The sequence below is a fragment of the Euprymna scolopes genome, chromosome 20 (assembly GCF_053919585.1).
Source record: "Euprymna scolopes isolate OS-2025 chromosome 20, ASM5391958v1, whole genome shotgun sequence".
Lineage (NCBI taxonomy): Eukaryota > Metazoa > Mollusca > Cephalopoda > Sepiida > Sepiolidae > Euprymna > Euprymna scolopes.
Genome location: NC_136501.1, coordinates 33,260,042 through 33,281,070, shown reverse-complemented (window position 1 = coordinate 33,281,070; position 21,029 = coordinate 33,260,042).

Sequence of the window (21,029 nt, the reverse complement as noted above, 5' to 3'; positions counted from 1 at the left end):
TCACATTAGTCAAAGTTTTTATCTATGAGGTTGTGGCCTCGAGAAAGCCCACGGAGATAAGCACAGGGTTCATTTCCATGCGCAACATGGTACTAAAACTATCCCGATATTATACAACTGATGATAGAACATCCGTTCTTACCCTTACTTAAATGTTAGGTCTCCTGTACTGTTAGTCGGAAGCAGCAATCAGACAAGTTGTCAAACTTTTACGCTCAACATATCAGACAAGAGTGATCTAGTCGGGTAAAATAAGTGGCACATAAGCGTCCTACTTTGAGAAAAGGAGAGACGGTGTGACGATGTTTGCTGTTCTAGCCAGTAAATAAGATCAGGCATGTGGAGACCAAATGTTGTTGCTTCTGAGATTTGCTAATAGACAAAGAAGGTGTGTGTATAAGCTGGGCGATAAGTAGAGCTTACCTACTCCTTAAGTTTTGCATAATTTTCAATCTGGTAATTAGTCAGAAACGAAGTAACATCATCAAATAGAAATACGTCTTCTTTGAATTAAAGACGGACTCTGTGTCTTTCCTTTGGTCACTGTACAGATTTTTAATTTGTTTCAGCGGAAATCAAAGATGACGTGTCTGTTCTCGGTAATAGTAGGTCTTGCAAGAATTGTTGATGTCTGAAACGCGTTAAAATATTTTTTTTTAAATACTTCAAGTATTTAGAAAATTAAAAATACCAAATAATAAAACAAGTATATAAAAACATAACAATTGTTGGTGACCCCACTCATTTAAGCATATATATATATATATATATATATATATATATATATATATATACGTATGTGTGTGTGGTAGCTTTCTTGCAGACTATGAATACCCATTGTAAGGGTACCTGCGCGTGAAATGTTTATGGCAAGAGCTGCGCAATCTCCAACCACACCTCTTCTGAGTCGGCATTGTTAAATACCATTGTTAAATGGGGGTTTAGGACGACTGGAAACAATGTAGAGATAATATATATATATATATATATATATATAATATATATATATATATATATATAGTAGAAATGGTAATTAATAAAAACTGAAGAAAGTGCTCAATACTGTTGTAGAGCAAATATGCGTTTTATTTTTATTACCGTATCTTTCTGTTAAGTTACATTATTGCTTCAGCTACCCGGCCATTTTTTTTTGCCGTCTGTAGCTTCCTCAGACTTTTACATTTCTGTAATTGTTTCAGCTACCCGGGCTTTTCTTTGGCCGTCTGTAGCTTCCTCAGACTTTTACAGAAATGTAAAAGTCTGAGGAAGCTACAGACGGCCAAAAAAACGGCCGGGTAGCTGAAACAATAATGTAACTTAACAGAAAGATACGGTAATAAAAAATAAAACGTATATATATATATATATATATATATATATACACACACACACACACACATCTATCTATCTATCTATCTATCTATTTATCTATCTATCTATCTCTCTCTCTCTCTCTCTCTATATATATATATATATATATATATGACTTGGATGCCATCAGCTATAATCTAAACCAAAACGTACAACTCTCAACTCTTATTTCTTAGCCTTTGAGCCACGCCACACACACACACACACACACACACACACATATATATATATATGTGTGTGTGTGTGTGTGTGTGTGTGTGTGTGTGTGTGTGTGTGTGTGTGTGTGTGGCGTGGCTCAAAGGCTAAGAAATAAGAGTTGAGAGTTGTACGTTTTGGTTTAGATTATAGCTGATGGCATCCAAGTCATATATATATATATTTAGAGAGAGAGAGAGAGAGAGAGAGAGAGATAGATAGATAGATAAATAGATAGATAGATAGATAGATAGATGTGTGTGTGTGTGTGTGTGTGTGTGTGTGTGTGTGTGTGTGTGTGTGTGTGTGTGTGTGTGTGTGTGTGTACTGTTCACCCCTTACAAAGCATATCGCCACTTGGACGTAAGGGGATACTACTTGGGGCCATTTCAAGGAAAGATTAGCAAGATATTTTTTATATTACATTTAAACTTCTGCATATCAGTACAACCAGGGAAGCAGGCAACAGGAAGGGAATTCCGAAGTCAAGTTGTTCGAGAGAAGAAACTATTAGAATAGAAAGCTTTCTGGCATTTAGGGACATAAACAGTGAAGGGGTGAGATCTTATTGGTTTGTCGGGGGGGTACAAGTGCAATGAGTTCATCAGAGCACATGGCATTAAAATATTTGTAAAACAGGACCAGTGATGCAAAATTGCGGCGATGGGACAGGGGCTGGAGTTTAATTGATAAAGTGTGACCGATTAGATTGTCAATTCTTTTTTATATTAATATTGATTTAACTACTATATATTAGGTTCAATATAATAATCGATAGAGAATTGTGACTATGATAATAAATACGTAATCTAGATGAAGTAGAATATCATATTTTAGTGTATCTTACGACCGGGAAACACTCGGTTGCCTGCTAGTTTTGTTATGATTTTCATTTCTTGTTACCTTTTTCATTCGGTTCGGTAGAAAACTGCTGGTAATTCGACGTGAATCATTGGACCAGCATAGATTTGATTGTCTGCTTAGCGCTGGCCATTGTTTAAAAAAAAAGGCTTAAGTTTGTTTATTTTGCGTAGCGGACAGTGAAAGAAAAAAATGAAACAAGAATAAAATAGTGGACGATAATGAGGAAAACAAAACAGGCAAGGGAGGTAATGCTGTTGGGTATTACGGGGCTAATAACAATACTGGAAATATTCAGATGGTGAGACGAATGGCGAAAAGGAGAGCCGAGAATGTATGTTCATTGTAATCATGCAAAAACTACGTCATCTGAAAAAGTCATGTATATATATATATATATATATATATATATATATATATACTAGCAAAAGTACCTGTCGTTGACTGGGTTCAAAAACAGCCTACAGAAAATGGACTCTGATTTATAAAAGTATGATAGGTTATGAAAAGGAAGGGTTGTAAAGAGATAGCTTCGAATTTGGGGGTATTAAAACCAAAGCAAAATATGATGAAAGTAAAAATAAAATAGATAAACCCCATAATTTACCATAATTTATACCATACCTGGTCACACTGAAACACTTATCACGATATTCTGTGAATCTATATTAAAAAAAAAACTTTGGTAAACTTTGTGACATATTTCCATTCTATGGAGGTCAGGCACGAACGAACACCCCATAATTTTATTATACCATATTTCTTCAGACTGAAACATAATTATCAAAGTATACCTACGTAGATAGATATGAAAAGTCTTTATTAAAGCTTGCGCCTATTTCCATTCTATGGAGGCTAGGCGCGAACGCAGACCCCACAAATTTATTATACCATCCCTATGTAAGTTAAAACATACTTATCAAAGTATTCTTATGTACATCTATATCGAAAACACTTGTAAACGTTTTTTTTTTTTTTTTAATTTTTTATTTCCATACTTTGTGCACTAGGCGCGTCCACAGCCCCCACAATTTTAATGAACCATCATTATGCCAGATCAAACATACCCATTCCTGTGTCTCGATACATCTTCTATCATTATATGCGATCAGTTTTCTCTAATAGTCAACCATATAGGAGCCTATTCGTGACCAGACACACACACACACACACAGACGTTCAGCTTTATATTATAGATATATATCGTTTTCACTATTCATCTCCCCTTCAAGTACTCGGTTCTTATTGTTGAGCACACTAAGTTGAAACAAGTCGGTCACGTAAGCTTACATGTGCAGATCAAGATATTATAATCGTAAGATTACTTTCGCCATCAAATCACATTTACGCTGTATATAAATGTTAATTTCAACTGTATTTCTCGCAGTTAACATTGACCGTCTGGGTTTTTTTTTTGTTTTTTTTTTTTGGAGGGGGGGGTCCTTGCTAATGGAGTCAGAGATGGCTCCGTGGTCGAGTTCGAATCTCCCGACCGGCTGTGATCGTAACTTAAGACATATAATCAAGCTTAATTGCCATATATATTTTCATAACTTACTACCTAGCTCTGCCTATCTATTGAGCACTGTTTCTCGTGTTCTTCGGGTATTAATTTATGTTATTAAATGAAGTAGTCACACGCACACACGCGCGCGCGCATATATATATATATAGTAAGTTATGAAAATACATATGGCAATTAAGCTACACAGAATATTCTGCGTTTCATTCACGTGAGAATTCGTCAGGCTTATATATATATATATATAGTTTAGGAAACTGTTTTCCATTGAAGAAAACATTGTTAATATAACTTATTTATATTGGAAGTTTTTTATTCCGCCCGATTAGATCATACTTGAAATTATGCATTCATGACCGAACATTTCTATCTCTCTGTTGTAGATATTTAATAAAGCAGCCCCTGTGTTAGGCTTACGTCAGAAGCATAGACGTGTCATTGAATTCCTGGCAAAAATAAAAATGCATAGAGCATGGTGGCGACTATGTAGAAAAATAAATTCTGGTGCACAACAGGTAACTCTTTTTAATGGTACTACTCCTGCCTTCGTGGCTCTTCCACATGTTTGGTTTGAAAATAGTTTTACTTTTAGAATGACTGTCGCACATGTGTATGTAAATATATGTAGTTGTATGTGTATACATACGAGACAGTTGTATATTGTGATCATGGACGGAATCAAGAAAATGGAGAAGAAAAGCGAAAAATGGCCATTAAATTTGATTTAATTACAGTTGGAAGTTACGAATGGAAAGAAAGAAGATGAGATGAACGTTAGCAGAAATAAAAGTAAAAAAAAAAAGAGAACCAAATATACAAACAGAAATGGTAAAAGAAAAACACGAAAAACGAAGAAATTCTAATGAAATCCAATCAACAACAGAAAATTATAGACAAATAAAGGCACTGAAATATAAAATATAAAACAAGCAAAATAAAAGAAAATGCAAAATTAAAGAAAAAATAAGAAATGAAAATCCATCGAAAATTTGATTTCGGAAAACAAAAGCAGATGCAGTCCAATATTGCATTTGCCGTGGCTTTTGTTTAGGTTGGTGGAGTTTTAAGATTGGGGAAATTGAGCCTTCATTGTCATTCATGAGAATTTAACCCCGGTCAGCGAAGAAAATCACATTAATAACAAAAGCTTCGTCAGACAAAATGTGACTCGATATCTGACAAATAGGTTCGGAATTGATGCCGGCGTTTAAAACCAACATTCCATTCCGATTTTATTTCGATATCCTTCATCAGGAAACAGGCGATTCCGGCGAGATCAGGAAAATTCATCAAAGTGTGAGATTTCTTTCAATAATGCATGGATCTTAGAATATATTCTTAAAAATGACAAAGTTTTTACTATGAAGGTCGTTCCAAAAAAAAAAGTCTCCTATTTTTAACTCGAAAAGTTGTAGAGTTACAAACGCGGGAGTGGAACCATTAAAACAAGCAAACTGTTTGTGCTTCAGAATTTATTTTTCTACATAGTCACCAGCATTCTTAATGCACTTTTGACGAGGATTCAATGGCGCATCTCTGCTTCTGACACACGTAAATGACAGATTTATTTCTTAGAGTCTCAGACTGTCAATATCTGCAATGGAGAGATGAAACTTTCGAATCATTAATGCATAAGTTCATTCATCATAACAATGCAATATTCAATCCCCCCTTTGATGCATCTGGGCGGAATAAAAAATAGGAGACATTACTTTTTGAAGGCCCGTCATAATTTCAAATGTAAATTGCAACAAGTTTTTCAACAAGCAATGTTATCTACCTAATTATCAATTAGTTAATTATCAACTAGTTAATGATCAATTAGCTAATTATCAATTAATTAAATATTACTGCATCCTTATATAAAAGATGTACTTTGTACAAATATGTAATTTCTTGCCATCCACCATTAATTGTAACAAGACGGACCGAGTGACTTCACCTGGTTTGATGCTATTAATTTATATACACACTTGAAATTTTTTTCGAAAACTATTTTCATTAATATTTAATTTTCTATCTTATCGTTTTTAGTAATTTTTGAATATTTTCATTACTACAACATAAAGATTTGGTAGACATTATTGGTTTCATTTGAAATTCATTATTTCAATTTTAGAATTTCACTACAATAACGAAGAAGAACCGTTTTGTTTTTACAGCATTTTTTTCAGATCATTTAATGCCGAATCTAGTAATTTTTGGAGAAGGTTTTATACTTCAAATTCTATATATATCTAAATATTTATTCATGGTGTTTGGTTTGGTTGTTTTGTAGAGAAAAATTGTTGCTTCTGTTGATTTTGATTGGTTGGGATTTGCAAAGAGAAAGGAAAAATTAATGTTTATGTGCTTTAGACTTAACATGCAACATAAAATTAGCTACTTTATTTTCTTTAACGCTCTCCCTCGACCTAGGACTGTACCCTAATAAACAAAGTCTCTGACAGCATAGATACAGCACTTTCCCTCGACACTAGCGCACAAGTGCGTGTATTTGGTGACTTCAATGTCCACCACAGCAACTGGCTTGGATTTTCAACTCACACAGACGTAGCTGGTACCACAACACATTATATCTCATTCCCTATCACAGATGGTTACGTTTCCAACCCGTTTCCCAGACCAGCATGAACAATACGTATCACTTCTGGATCTGTTTCTGACCATAGTTCCCGATGACTGTGTAACTAATGTCCACATCCCACTTCGGAACGCCGATCATACAGTGATAATGGTTGAAATAGCCCTAAACTTTAGAGCCAACACTGAAGAGTCAGTGCTCAAAACAACGAGATATTATAAAAAGGCTGACTGGGAAGCCATCTAATCAGGGACGCTCCAGTGCAAAATATCTTCTCACTTCCTACTGAACATTGCGCAAATGAGGCCACTGAATGGTTCAAAACGGCAATTGAAGCACATGTTCCCACGCGCAAATTTTATAGCAAGCCCCACTCTCCCCAATGGTTTACTTCTACTTATGCAGCCGCCATGGCGCAAAGGCAGCATGCGTACCGCAGATTTAACCGACATAGGTCCAGTTCAAACAGGCAGAACTATATAGAAGCCAGAAGTAACTGTAAGAAAGAAATAGCGACAGCTAAGAGAGAATTTACTGAAACCACTAAAAAACGCATCAAAGCACAAAAAATTAGGAACCCGTGACATCTGGAAAATCTACAACAGTGTAGTATATAATGCGCAATCAACAATTCCCCCACTATCCAACAATCATGAGGTTGTTTGCTCTACAACAGAGAACCCTAACATGCTTGCCGGTCCGTTTGCTTCCAAATCAACACTGGACTATGCCAACCACCACCTCCCTGGCTTTCCTTTGCGGACAGACGCTTCACTAGACGATCTGAAAATCACCCCTTCTCAGGCGCATGCTATCATAAGAAATCTTGACACTGCAAAAGCATGTGGACCTGATCTTATCCCAGCTGTGCTATTAAAAACGTGCTCAGCCGAAGTATCTCCAGTTCTCTCCAAACTTTACAACAAATGTCTTATTAACTTGCTTTCCGCTTTCCGAACTGCTGGAAATATGCTTCTGTAGTACCAGATTTCAAGAACTGACCCAGTAAATAATCGACTCATTAGCCTCCTCCCACTTTTCGCCAAAATATTTGAGACCATAATTAACCAAGCTCTAGTCTATCACCTTACAGATGCTAAACTTCTGACTGACCAACAATATGGATTTAGGCAAGCCCGTTCCACAGCAGACATCCTAACTGTAATCTCAGAACGTATATACCAGTCACTGGATAAAGCGGAGGAGGGCAGAGCGGTAGCTCTAGATATATCTAAGGCTTTTGACAGGGTATGGCATGAAGGTCTTCTCAGGAAAATCAGATCATATGGTATCACTGGAAGAATGCATAACATAATTAAATCCTTCTTAGATAAGAGAAAAATCCAGGTTATCCTTGACGGCCGTACATCTAAACAATATGATATAAATGCGGGAGTGCCTCAGGGGTCTATGCTTAGACCTCTATTATTCCTAATATTCATAAATGACCTCCCTGACAAAATTACCTGTGAGATGGGTATATATGCTGACGACACCACGCTCTATAACAGACACTACAGGAAAACAAATGAACACATATCTAAAGAAATGGCAGAAATATTAGAGGATGACCTCCGATCTGTAGTGGAATGGTGACATAAATGGATGGTCACATTCAATGCTGCCAAGACTAAACTAGTTTCCTTCAATAATTACAAGAAACTTTCTCTACCACCAATAGAAATGGCCAATGACTCTTTATCTGACAGTACATCTATTAAACTCTTCGGCCTAACGCTCAAAGGAAACATGAGTTGGAACAATTACTTTGAGAGTATCGCCAGGACCGCTACGAAGAAGGCGGGTTCTCTCTACCGTGCTAGACAGATACTAACGTCCGAAAGTATCCTATACCTCTATAAGGCCACCATTCGTCCATATATGGAGTATTGTTGTCATATTTGGGCTGATGCATCTAGCACTAGTCTCTCGCTCCTAGATAAGGTTCAAAAGAGAGTCGCCAATCTGATAGGTCCTGAACTGTCATCTAAACTTCAGCCTCTGCCCTCTCGACGAAACTTTGCATCCCTCTGCCTGTTCTACAAGTACTTTAACGGTGAATGCTCTGACGAACTGCAATCACTTGTGCCCCTTCGACGTAAATACCCCCGACAAACCCGACAAATAGCTAAATCCCACCCACACACAGTAAATATCCCTAGATGTAAGAGAGCCTTCTACTCGTAGTTTCTTCCCCAGAACAGATACTATATATATATATATATATATATATATATATATATATATATATATATATATATATATATATATATATATATTCGACCGGGTTACGCCGGGCATCCCTGCTAGCTTAGATAAATACTTTTGCAGTTTTAACAAAAGAGCTACAATGATATCAGATATCAGAGCGTCTCCATTTACGCTGAATATCTACCGAATGCCAACATCAATATATTACATATGAATGTGTCCCCTGTGGAATTTACACAGGTCCCGCTAGTAATAATGATACACGTGGTGTTTTCCCTCTCCGGCCTTTCTATCCTCATAATTATTTAGTGTGGCGTCAGCCGAGGCTATTACGACCATTTTGGGGGAGGGGGGCGGGCGCAGTTAGCTGAAATATACTCAGTCTCAAAAACTAGAGCTTTAAACCTATTCTATCAGTGTGGCACAATGCCTTCAGCTTTAGAGCTCATATGCTGAATTAATAAAATAATACTAACCCTTAAGGCATTTGATCTTATTATTGCTGCATTTCAATGTTACAGGCACAAAGACTTGTAATTTGCTCACCGTTCCATCTGTCATGGCTACTGTCGTTAAACTAATAATAATCGCAGTTGAATCTACACCTTAGTGATAGATAATTGACAAAACGTCACAGACCCTTTGTTCCGAATTTCTAATTGTTGCTCATAATACGTCATTCTCCGCGACATTAGCTTTTTCTATGAATAGGTGACAGCAACGAAAATCAAGTTATGTCTCGAGTCCTTCATCCAAAGTTGCCGGGTCAAAATGTCTCTGGGCTTGAAATTAAGGACCCCTGCGCTACGCGCCGACAAAAGGCGTCATTTCCGTTTCTTAGCAAGTCGTTACGATGGAGAGATTGTCGAACTAGCTCGTAATTGAATTTGAAATGCGAGAACAGCTTTATAGCCGAGGGTGTCTCTAGACAGGAAGTTAATGGAGTCTCTCTTTATGTGACACGAGACTCGATAGAACAACGCTGACGATTTTACATAACCAATGCATTTTATGAAGTTTTCTTTTACAAAAACAATAACAAAATCAGATAAATAGTTTTAAAATGTATTACTCGGCATAAGTTAAGCGAATGTCTCAAGGGATTATTTTAAAAAGGTTGACAGTTTTACTATATATATATATATATATATATATATATATATATATATATATATATATATATATATATATATATATATATATATATATATATATTGTATTTTGTGTAAAGAAAGTTGTTAGATGAAACAAATCATTGGTACCGTCGGTTTCAAGCCCGATAATAAGGACCGTTTAAGGTATCCTTATCAAGCTCTCTTCAGCCAATATTCGTCTATTTTATAACCGGAAGTGTGAAATACATACACCTCGCGAGTTCACGTTTAAATCTCGTTTTGTTAAATCCCACCCCCACCCCCCGTTTATTTATCAGATGATGATGATTTCATTAACTTAAAATCTAATTTCGAAAAAAAAATTTTCCTTACATTAATCGATTTTAATTTGTAACCCAAATTAATTTTAAAATCTAATTTTTCTTATGCATAAAAACCCTTAAAATTTATATTGGTATCGGTTAAAAACTTAAAATTTCGTTTAATTATATTGAATTACGTTTTAAAATTTCTAAAATGCGTTTAAAGTTTTTTAAAAATTTCGAATCTTTCGTTTAATTATATCGAATAACGTTTAAAAATTTCGAAATACGTTTAAAAAAATTTTTTTTAAGTCCAAATCTTTCAAGGTTTGGGAAAGTGAGTATTTATCTATCCTAAGTGATTTTCCTAGTATAATAATATATTATATTTTTTCTATAGTTTTAAATTCCAAATAGATTGTAAATTACATTTATAAAGTATAATTTTTTTAAATTTATATAATACATTAATTTAAAATCTATAATATAATTACGATTAAGATCCAAGTTTACCGACTATTTACAATTTTTTTCCTATTACACACACACACATATATATAGATAGATAGATAGATATTAGACATTAAGAGGAGATTATAGATAGATATATAAATTCCCGTTCACATACACCTTTCAAGATAAAGCTAGAACCCAGAACTAGATAGAATCGAGCAATTACATCGACAACGGACAACGCCAGACCCAAAGTGGGTTTCGATGTACTGCATCTCATCAATGACGTGCTCCGACATAGGCGCGAACCCAGGTCGTCGCACTCATGAAGTGTGCAATACTGACGACCTAACGATGTGGGCCATGGCGCAATCTATTGACTATGCCTCGATTTTTTAAATTCTTATATTCTACGATGTGCCAAGCAACGCGTCATATACAACTAAGATAGTTACTGCTGGTATGCAGGCGGTAGATATCACATCTACAAACATTAACTGAAATTAGCCGACTCCCCAGACACGATTACGGAACAACCTTATTTGTTGAGGGACATCACGTCCCTACGAAGGATGACCCGCCTTTTCTACATATATTAGACAGTAAGAGGAGATTATAGATAGATATATAAATTCCCGTTCACATACACCTTTCAAGATAAAGCTAGAACCCAGAACTAGATAGAATCGAGCAATTGCATCGACAACGGACAACGCCAGACCCAAAGTGGAGCCTATTCGTGACCAGACACACACACACACACACACACACACACACACACACATATATATATATATATATATATATATATATATATATATGAAATGGATTGAGACATTCCAACGAGGAAAAGATGTATATTTAAATGAGTTATATATTTTTTAAACTTATTTTATTATTTCGTATTTTTATTGTTTATTTTTTTAATTATTTATATAACTAGCATGGGTGCCCGGCATAGCTCGGGTGTTCGGGGGGGTGAGCAAAAAAACAAAAAAAAAGTGGTAGTAAGAAGGCAGGCTCGAACCCGTATCGCGAAGGGGGAAAAGAACGTGACGTCTTTGCTGTTACAACCACGGTCAAACCGGAAGTGACGTAGATTTAAATTAAGGCTAGACAATCGAAAATAGGGGATGACTTTCGAAAATATCGGTGAAAAAAGCGACCCCTCAATGTAGAAAAGTGCCCACTTGAGGGTGAGGAAATTAATATTTTTAGCCAATTTTTCGGTATTTGTCGTCTGCAGGGTCGAGCTCCAAAATGATACTGATTTTGTGAAAATCCGTCCCCTCTGTGGAAAGTTTTAGGTAGACATGCAAACATACATACATTTATATATTGGTAGCTCAAATTTTCGGCCCAAACCAATTAAAAAGCTTGCCCTATCTCTGAATACCCTTTATGTAAAATTTAAAATGTTTAGGTTAGAAATTGTCTAATTTGGTAGAGACCGCAGAGGTTAATTTTTTTTTTTTTACTTTGACTCCTATTATGGCCCCTTAACATTTATTGTTTTGGGGCTCAAATCAAGTCATTAAGTTAGATCCATGTCCAAGGAACCTATATCTAAAATTTCAATTATTTATATCCAAAATTGCCGGAGGAGTTTGGTAAAGTTCTGAAAGATCAAATCGTTGAAGTTTGACCCCTTAGCAGCCAATTTTCTGGCCGAAAACGGATTACAAATATTTTCCCAAATCTCCATACCCTGTATATCAAATTTCGAGTGTGTAGATTGAAAATTGACAGAGTTATTGTGTAGGGAAATGTACACAGATAGACACACACGCACACACACATTTATATATATATAGATTGTAATAATGTTTTTAAATCATTGAAATAGTTTTTAACGCATTTCAGACGTTCTGTGAAGCGTCCTCTTCAGAAAGTATCAAAAATGTAAAATATTTCAGATTTATTTAAAATGTATTTTAAATGTATAAGAGCATTTTCGGAGTCCATTTTGGTGACATTTTTCTAAGAGGTGGAAATATCTGTAAATGATTCTAAAGGTCTTCATGAGTTTGTTCCGCCTCTGCCCTTGCTTATTGGGGTTCAGATCATGGTCATTGCTGTCTTTTGCTTTTCCTTCCCTTTCTAAACGTTCTTCTCTTCTTCTCTTTATCTATTTTTTCTTCTTCTTACTTGAGTGGAAGTGTAGGGCACGTTTGTACATGGTCAAATAAGTGCGTCGCTGTGTGTGTGTGTTTATGTTTGGGAGAGGGTGTATAAGTACGCGCACGCACGCCGTTTTTAATGTGGAGAGGAAAACCAGCTCTCCTAAAACAAGGGGAATTGGTAGGGATGCTTTCATTCAATTTTGCTTTTGCTTTTTTTTTTTTTAGATTTTAATTAATTGTGATTTTCGTTTTAGTCTTAGTTGGTTGCGGTATTCATAATATTATGTTTGTTTACATAAAGAGGCATATTTATAGATAGACATGGGGAATTTTTTAGTGTTCCCATTTATTTGTCTCCCCACGTGCGCAGGGCCAGACATAGGATCGGTTTTCAGTATGGAGAGATCCCGCTCCCCAAAGCGGGAACCCTGGAAAGGCACAAGAATAAGAATGAGAACTGTCTCAGTCACGAAGGATTTCTCTTCCACTACCTGAGGATAGGAGGGGCGGGTGCAGTGTCGGAACAGATACTACACTGTGATTCTAGGTGTTTGTTAGTGTTGTTGGTTTCGTAATAAAGTACGGTTGATATTGTTCAATGTGCCTGTGTGTGTGTGTGTTTTAATGTGTCGGTTCTGATTTATGTGTGGGGGTGTACATGTATATGTATGTGCGTGCGAGTGTGTTTTGCATTTCATTTGTTTGTGTGTTGATATTAAGCTCTGTTCAATTCAGGAGTAAATCTTGTAAAGAAATCTTTTTTCCTGTGTAAGTAAATAAAAGTTCGATACCTTTACGTATTAGTAGTGGTGGATATCGCCTTTTCCGCAGTGTTATTTGCAGTTCATTTAGTCGAGTCGAACGGACGTGTTTGTCTTTGACTATGGTGCAGACTCTGCATATCAGAGAATTCTAGACAGGTTTTGGGATGGTGGCTTTCGAAGTGGAGGTATTGTTTAGTGTCTGTGGGTTTGTGGTAGATGTCGGTAATTATGTTGTTGTTTTTAATTGTTACTAGGGTGTCTAGAAAAGGTAGTTCTGTGGGGCTTGGTTCTAGGATGAAGTTTATTTTGGGGTGTAGATTTTGAAGTATAGTGTGGAGCTCTCTGATATCCCTCATGTAGTTTTCCAGAGGATAAAGCAATCGTCCAAGTATATTTTCCAAGATTTTATGAAGAGTATTTTGATATTGTGTTCGTATTCTGCTCTATCCTTTCATAGTCTCTTCGAGGAAGGTAAGTGTAAGGGTGGTATATATTGGTGCCATTTTTTCGTACATATACACCTCAGAAAACATAAATGCTTTTGCGTAGAAATTAAAAAAATGCATGACGATGTTCTGTCGGAATAAAAGAAAATTGAAAGACAATTCATAGAACACTCAACATCGTGTGATTGTTCCGACAGTCATATTGGTTCATATTATAAAACTAGACAAATTTTAATCCAATCATTTCTCTCTGATAGGTTCATAAGAGTAGTGGTTGATGTGCAAAAATCAGAAGCTCTCAGTATTAATGCTGGAGTCCCTCAGGGACCCATTCTGGGCCCAACTCTCTTCCGGATCTACATCAATGATCTTCCAAACTATATCCTTACATCATTGGTAGACATTTATGCTGACGGCACTACCATCTATTGTAGCATTCCAAAGACTGTAAACGACCAAGCTCTCTCTCTCTCTCTCTCTCTCTCTCTCTCTCTCTCTCTCTCTCTCTCTCTCTCTCTCTCTCTCTCCTCTGATCTTGAGTACGTAATACAGTGCGGAAAAGGTGGCTGGTTACTTTTAATGCATCTAAAACTAAGCTTCTATCTTTACATCATCAACGCTCTGATGCTAAGCTGTCATCAATTGAAATGAATGGCTCTAGTCTTGAGGAGGCTCCATGTTTTGACAAGCTTCTGGGCTTGACCTTTACTACTGACCTGAAATAGAACACGTATATCAAATCCATTGCCAAGTTCCTATGTAAAAACAAATATATATATCAACGTATAAATAAAAGTGTTTGGAATTTTTTTTTTAATTCTATAAAGAAATTATTATTACTATTATTATTATTATTATTATTATTATTATTATTATTACTATTACTGAGTTATACTAATACAAGCGAGTGAGGGGCGCCCGGCTTTGCACGGGCGTAAAATACGTAAATACGCATAAATATGATATTTTAATTTGTCCAGATTTCGTAAATATTATTATAGAGTCGTGATTTCAAAAGTAAAAAAAAAGTATTTAGGTGCCATCAGTTAGAATCGAAACTTTAGCATTCACAGCTGGTGACGTTACCACTGTACCAACCTGAAACGTATAAAAACCGATAAACAATTAAACATTAAAAATCAAAAATAAATTAAGATGAATGTACAAAGTGTTTAACGATTTATTTTCAATTTTGACCCATTTTTTGATCATTTAAAAACTATTTTAACCAGCTAAAGACCCATAAAAGAACGGCCCGTAAAAAATCCAAGGCTCTTAGCGCTGCTCTGCTACTTTTAGTTTCTGGCGGGGGGGATAGAGTTTAAAAATATGGAGACAGGCAGACAACAAGACCGATAAACAGACCGACAGACATATAACCGTTTATATATTAGATTTATTTTCTGAAATTTGTTACCCAGGGTTATATCTAGAAAGGGTTTACATCGAATGAAAATACGAAACTAATTCTGTACATTTGTTGCCTAGATTTAGATTGTTTGATAATTTACTATTATTAATAAGGTGTAGATATATGTATATATAAACATATCTATATTTAAAAGCATAATTGTATATCAAATGAATCAATATACTTTAATTAAGTTTATAGATAAGAAGTAGAAATTATTTCGTAACTAAGGACACAGGTTTCTGCATAACAAGTTACTCTGTCCAGTCATACATATTACAAACACACACACACACACACACACACACACACATATATATATATATATATATATATATATATATATGTGTGTATGTATGTATATGTATATATATATATATATATGTATATATGTATATACTCTTTATTTGTTTTCCCCCAGTAGCAACATAATACTGCTTATGTAAATAAAAACAAATGTAAATAAAAACGAGTAAAGAGTATATCCTGCTCTACTTCGGTATTGAGCACTCTTAAACTTACCTTGCTACACTTCATTGATTACTAAACCTCTGGAAGAAAATAACCTCAGATTATATATACGAAAGTATAGATTTATGCGTAAACTTTAAGTATTTACTTCAAAAGTGATTAATACGTAGGTAGAGCTAGTTAGTAATTTATAAAATGTATATGGCGATTAAGCTACACTGAATATTCCGCGTTTCATCCACTTTAGGATTCTTCAGGCTTATGCGTATAAGACTGAAGAATCCTAGAATGGATGAAACGCGGAATATTCAGTGTAGATTAATCGCCATATACATTTTATAACTTACTATTATATATATATATATATATATATATATATATATATATATATATATATATATATATATTTTTTGGGGGGGGTGTATTGATATTCATATTAAACCCCCTTCTTTCTATTTATTTAAAATTAAAATACAAAAATACGATTTTGTTATCTATGGCGCATGGAATTGAATCTTTCTGCAAATGATCTAGCTAATTTGCATATTTATTCATCGTAATTAATTTGCTATTAGATTTATCGGTTTTCTTATGGGATAATCATCTTTAGTAAACTCTTACGTGTAATTATATTCATGCAGATATTCTACATGATTTACACTTGCGTAATATTTGCGTAAAAAGCTATAGTAAACAAAAATCTTTATCGGTTTATACTAGCATTTCGGCCCGGCTTTGCCCTATGTACTGTTCATGACTTTATGTGCATATATATATATATATATATATATATATATATATATATATATATATATATATATATATATATATATATATATTACAAAGTTTGATTTACGTTCAGTTCACCTACATCTAAAATTTCAAGTGTTTAGACCCAAAATTGGCGGAAGAGTTTGGTAGAGTCAACTCTTTCAACTTTGACCTCTTGGAAGCCAAATTTCAGCCAAAAACCGTTTAAAGAGCTTTACCCATGTTTGAATGCACTTTATGTAAAATTTCAAATGTTTAGATAAAAAATTGGCTGAGTAATTTGGTAGACACCGCAGAAGTCAATTTTTTTTAACTTTAACCCCAATTTGAACCTTTTACCATTTATTGTTTTGAGCTACAACAAATTAAAATGTTTGATCCATGTCCAAGTAACTTACATCTAAAATTTTAAGTGTTTAGACCTAACATTAGCGAAGGAGTTTGGTAGAGTTTTTAAAGGTCAAATAGTTAAACTTTGACCCTTTGACAGACAAATTTCTGGCGGAAAACCGATCACAAAGATTTTCCCAAATCTAAATAGCCCTTATGTCAAATCTCGAGCCGGTAGAATGAAAATTTACATAGTAGTTTGGTAGGAAAATGTACACACACAAATATATAGATTTACGTATGCGTATATATATTTGTTCAAAAAATTTTGCCTACCAAACTCCTCTATCAGTTTTTAGTCTACAGACATGAAACTTAATATACGTGGTATTCTAACTCATGCGAAACTTTATATTTGCGTTTAAGCCGGGAAAATCAGTGCAAAAGTGTGAAAATTAAAAATGTGGAATTTACCAGGTGAAAGCCGAACGACGGCATTACGAATATGCATGCATAACGTAATAGCTATTGGTTCATGTTTTAACTTTTATATTTGCAGAAAACATGTATTTATAGCTCAGGCGTTAACGTCAAAGGAAAAGGTAAATTGTAAGCTAAACGTTTTGGTTTTGTTTCTCGGTGGTAGCATACGAGTCATTTTTTTAAACTTTTTTATATATTGGATCCAATATAATTTAATAATAAATACAAAATCTGCATTAATCAAAATATCATATTTCAGTTATTTTACGATATGGCGGCTTGCTAGCATATATGTATATCTACATATATCTCAGGAGAACAGGAAAACTTCTGGAAACTAAATTATATAGCAGAAACCTAATAAAAGGTATAAATACATAGGCAGTATCACTAGTAAGATACTCTGGACCGTTCATAGGGTGGATTAAAGAAAACTGAGACAGCTCGATCAGAAGACCATGAACCTCATTATCATGCACAACGTCCTACACTCGAAGGACGATGTTGACCGAGTCTACGTGAAAAGGAAAGACGGCGGGAGGGGACTGGTTTGTATAGAAGACTGTGAATGGCACAAAAATAGAACTAGAAAAATACATAATGGAAAACACTGAAAGAATAATCATGGCAGCAGCAGACACTGAAAAAAAATCAATAAAATAGAAAACAGAGAGACAAAGGATAAAACAAGAAAAGAAAAATGGGAAGAGAAAGAACTACACGGAAGATTCATAAGGATGACAAAAAGTGAGATTAACGAAAACACTTGGACATGGATGCGAAAAGGACATGTAAACCGAGAAACTGAATCCCTAATGACTGCAGTACGAGATAACTCGATGAGAACCAACCACATTAAAGCAAATATCGATAAAACACAAGAAAACAGCAAATGCAAACTCTGTGGACAATAAGACGAAACGATAAACTATAGTAAGTGAATGCGGCAAACTAGCCCAAAAGGAATACAAGAACATGCGCGACCAAGTGGGAAGGGCAGTACTCTGGGAATTGTGCAAACAACTGCATCTCGAATGCACAGACAAATGGTACAAGCATAAGCCAGCAACAGTAATTGAAAACGAGAATCACAAAATCCTACGGAACATGGACATACAAACGGATAAACCCATACAAGCAAGAAAACCGGATGTCGTAATAATTAACAATCGTAGACTTTGCTGTCTCAGCTGACCACAGGATAAATATCAAAGAAAAGGAGAACGGAGCAAATACACAGAGCTAGCCAGAGAGCTGAAAGGAATATGGATGATGAAAAAAAAAAAAATAAGACCTATAATAGTAGGGGCGCTAGGAACAATTCCGAAAAACTTTGAGAAGAGAATGGGAGAAATTGGAATCAGAAGAATAGCTGGAAATATACAACGAATAGAACACCACAGGTTGTTTTCAAGGAGAAATGACCTGTGTGAAAGCTCCTTGTAAGCCAATAATAATAATACTAATAATAATACTAATAATAATAATAATATCACGCATCCCCTTTCATTGTCTCATCACCGCACCCCCCCCCCAATAGAAAAGTGATACCAAAGAGCCGAGAAGGGTCAAGGAGGATGGAAAGACCGAGGAGAGAGCGCTGACCAGACATCCGCTGAACAAGCGCGGAGAGAACTGGACCTTGGGGAGGCTTAGTGCCACTCAAATTCCAGTATAGACCAATGGTCACTGTAAGCGGCTGTTGCGATGACGTAAATTTATTTGCACATACTTTTGAAGTAGGTGGAGAGAGCTGGACGTCTGGGGAGATGTTGTCACTCAGCTTCCAGAGAACACCACAGGTTTCTAATCAGATCGTTTGCTGACTTGTGTGAAAGCTCCATGTGAGCTAATAATAATAATAATAATAATAATAATAATAATAATAATAATAATAATAATAATAACAACAATAATAATAACAATAATAATAATAATTCAATTAATTATAATAATTTAATTAATAATAATAATTTAATTAATAATAATAATAATCACTAAAAACATGTTAAGAACGAATTCATGAATATGAATAATTCGCTGAAAGCTTCAGGATTATCTTGGAGAAATTTCCGTGTTGGGAATTAAGAAACCCATTGAAATACCCTGGAGGAAATTCCAAATACTAAAATCAAATGTCTTAAAGGGAATCATGAAACATCTTCTAAATGCCTCTAACTTTATTACAAATTATACCCGTCGCGCCAAAAACATCTGCATTTTATAGTGATGGTGTACAGAAGACCGTGAGTTCACCTTACTTCCTCCAAAAACTATCTGCGCAAAATAGTGTTTGTACATATAAATCGACGCAGTACATATCTTTTTATATCTACCGGATGGTAGATATAAAAAGATATTAAAGTATTGTTGTAATCTTATACTAATCAAAATCTCCCTTTAATAAGAATATCTTCTAGGGAGCTGCTCTGGATTTGTTCATAACTATAAAGGAACTAGCTGTGCCCTGCCACGCGTTGTTGTGGCTCAAATTGGCGCAATGAAAAAAGTTTCAAAATGAGAAAATGCATGTTTAATTTCCCATTTCGTATCGGTACACAGTTTTTATTGATCCATTTTCTTAGCTGATATAGAGATTTTCTGGATTGGTGACTCTTGAACACGTAACATAAATTGTCCATGTGAAAAAAACAGTCAGTGTGTAGCTGTAAGCCACACAATTGTAAAGATTGTTCCCTGGGCTTTGTTGATGGTGATTGCAAACGACAATGAAATTGGAAAGTGCAATTTCCTAAAGTGTAATGGTGTATCCGGTGGAATCATAGGAATGCGTGGAATGAATATATATTAATCTGTGAAAGGTCCTGTTATGATTGTTGTTTCTATGATATTGTTTGTTAATTTTTTACTGCAAGCCGTGTGCCATTGCAAAGCATGAATTGGTTTATATTTCGCAACATGATAATTAGTACGCCAGTTTCCAGTTGTAGTACATGCGGAGGCATCCCTGGCAAATCTAGCTGTTGGATAATTAACTACTTTATCTGCCTCCACAACAGCGTCAATGGATTTGTATTTGACTACCTCACTTGGAATTTTACGTTGAATAATAGCGTTAATTCATGGACGTTTTGTAATGAGCTGCAAGAATAGCTCGTTCACTCAGTCAAGTGGAATTTGTATAATTAATTTGAATATCTGGAAAAAAACATTAAACCAATTCTTTTTATGTAATAAAATTACAGAAGTTAAAAGTCAAAAAATGTCGCCCTTAACTCGGATCAGCCGGCACTTTTCCATACCCAGTTTCCCACAAGTTATTCAAAATTTTCTGTACGGATCGAGCAGTCTGCAACTTTTGCATATTCTGAGTTAAGTTTAATGTCTTCACATGGTACCAAAAAAGTAGGGTATTCGAGGCAAGCATTTATTTCATCTGCTGGTGTTGATTGAGGAATTACAGGTAACATTTGTCTGAAATCTCCTGCAAGCAATATTACTGCATTCCCAAATGGTCTGACATTGCAACGCAAATCTTGCAACGATCGACCAAGAGCCTCAAGTGATTTTTTTACGTGCCATTGTGCATTCATCCCAACCAATAAGTCTGCAGTTCTGCAATATTATGTTTTGGAGATGTTGAACATGAGATTTT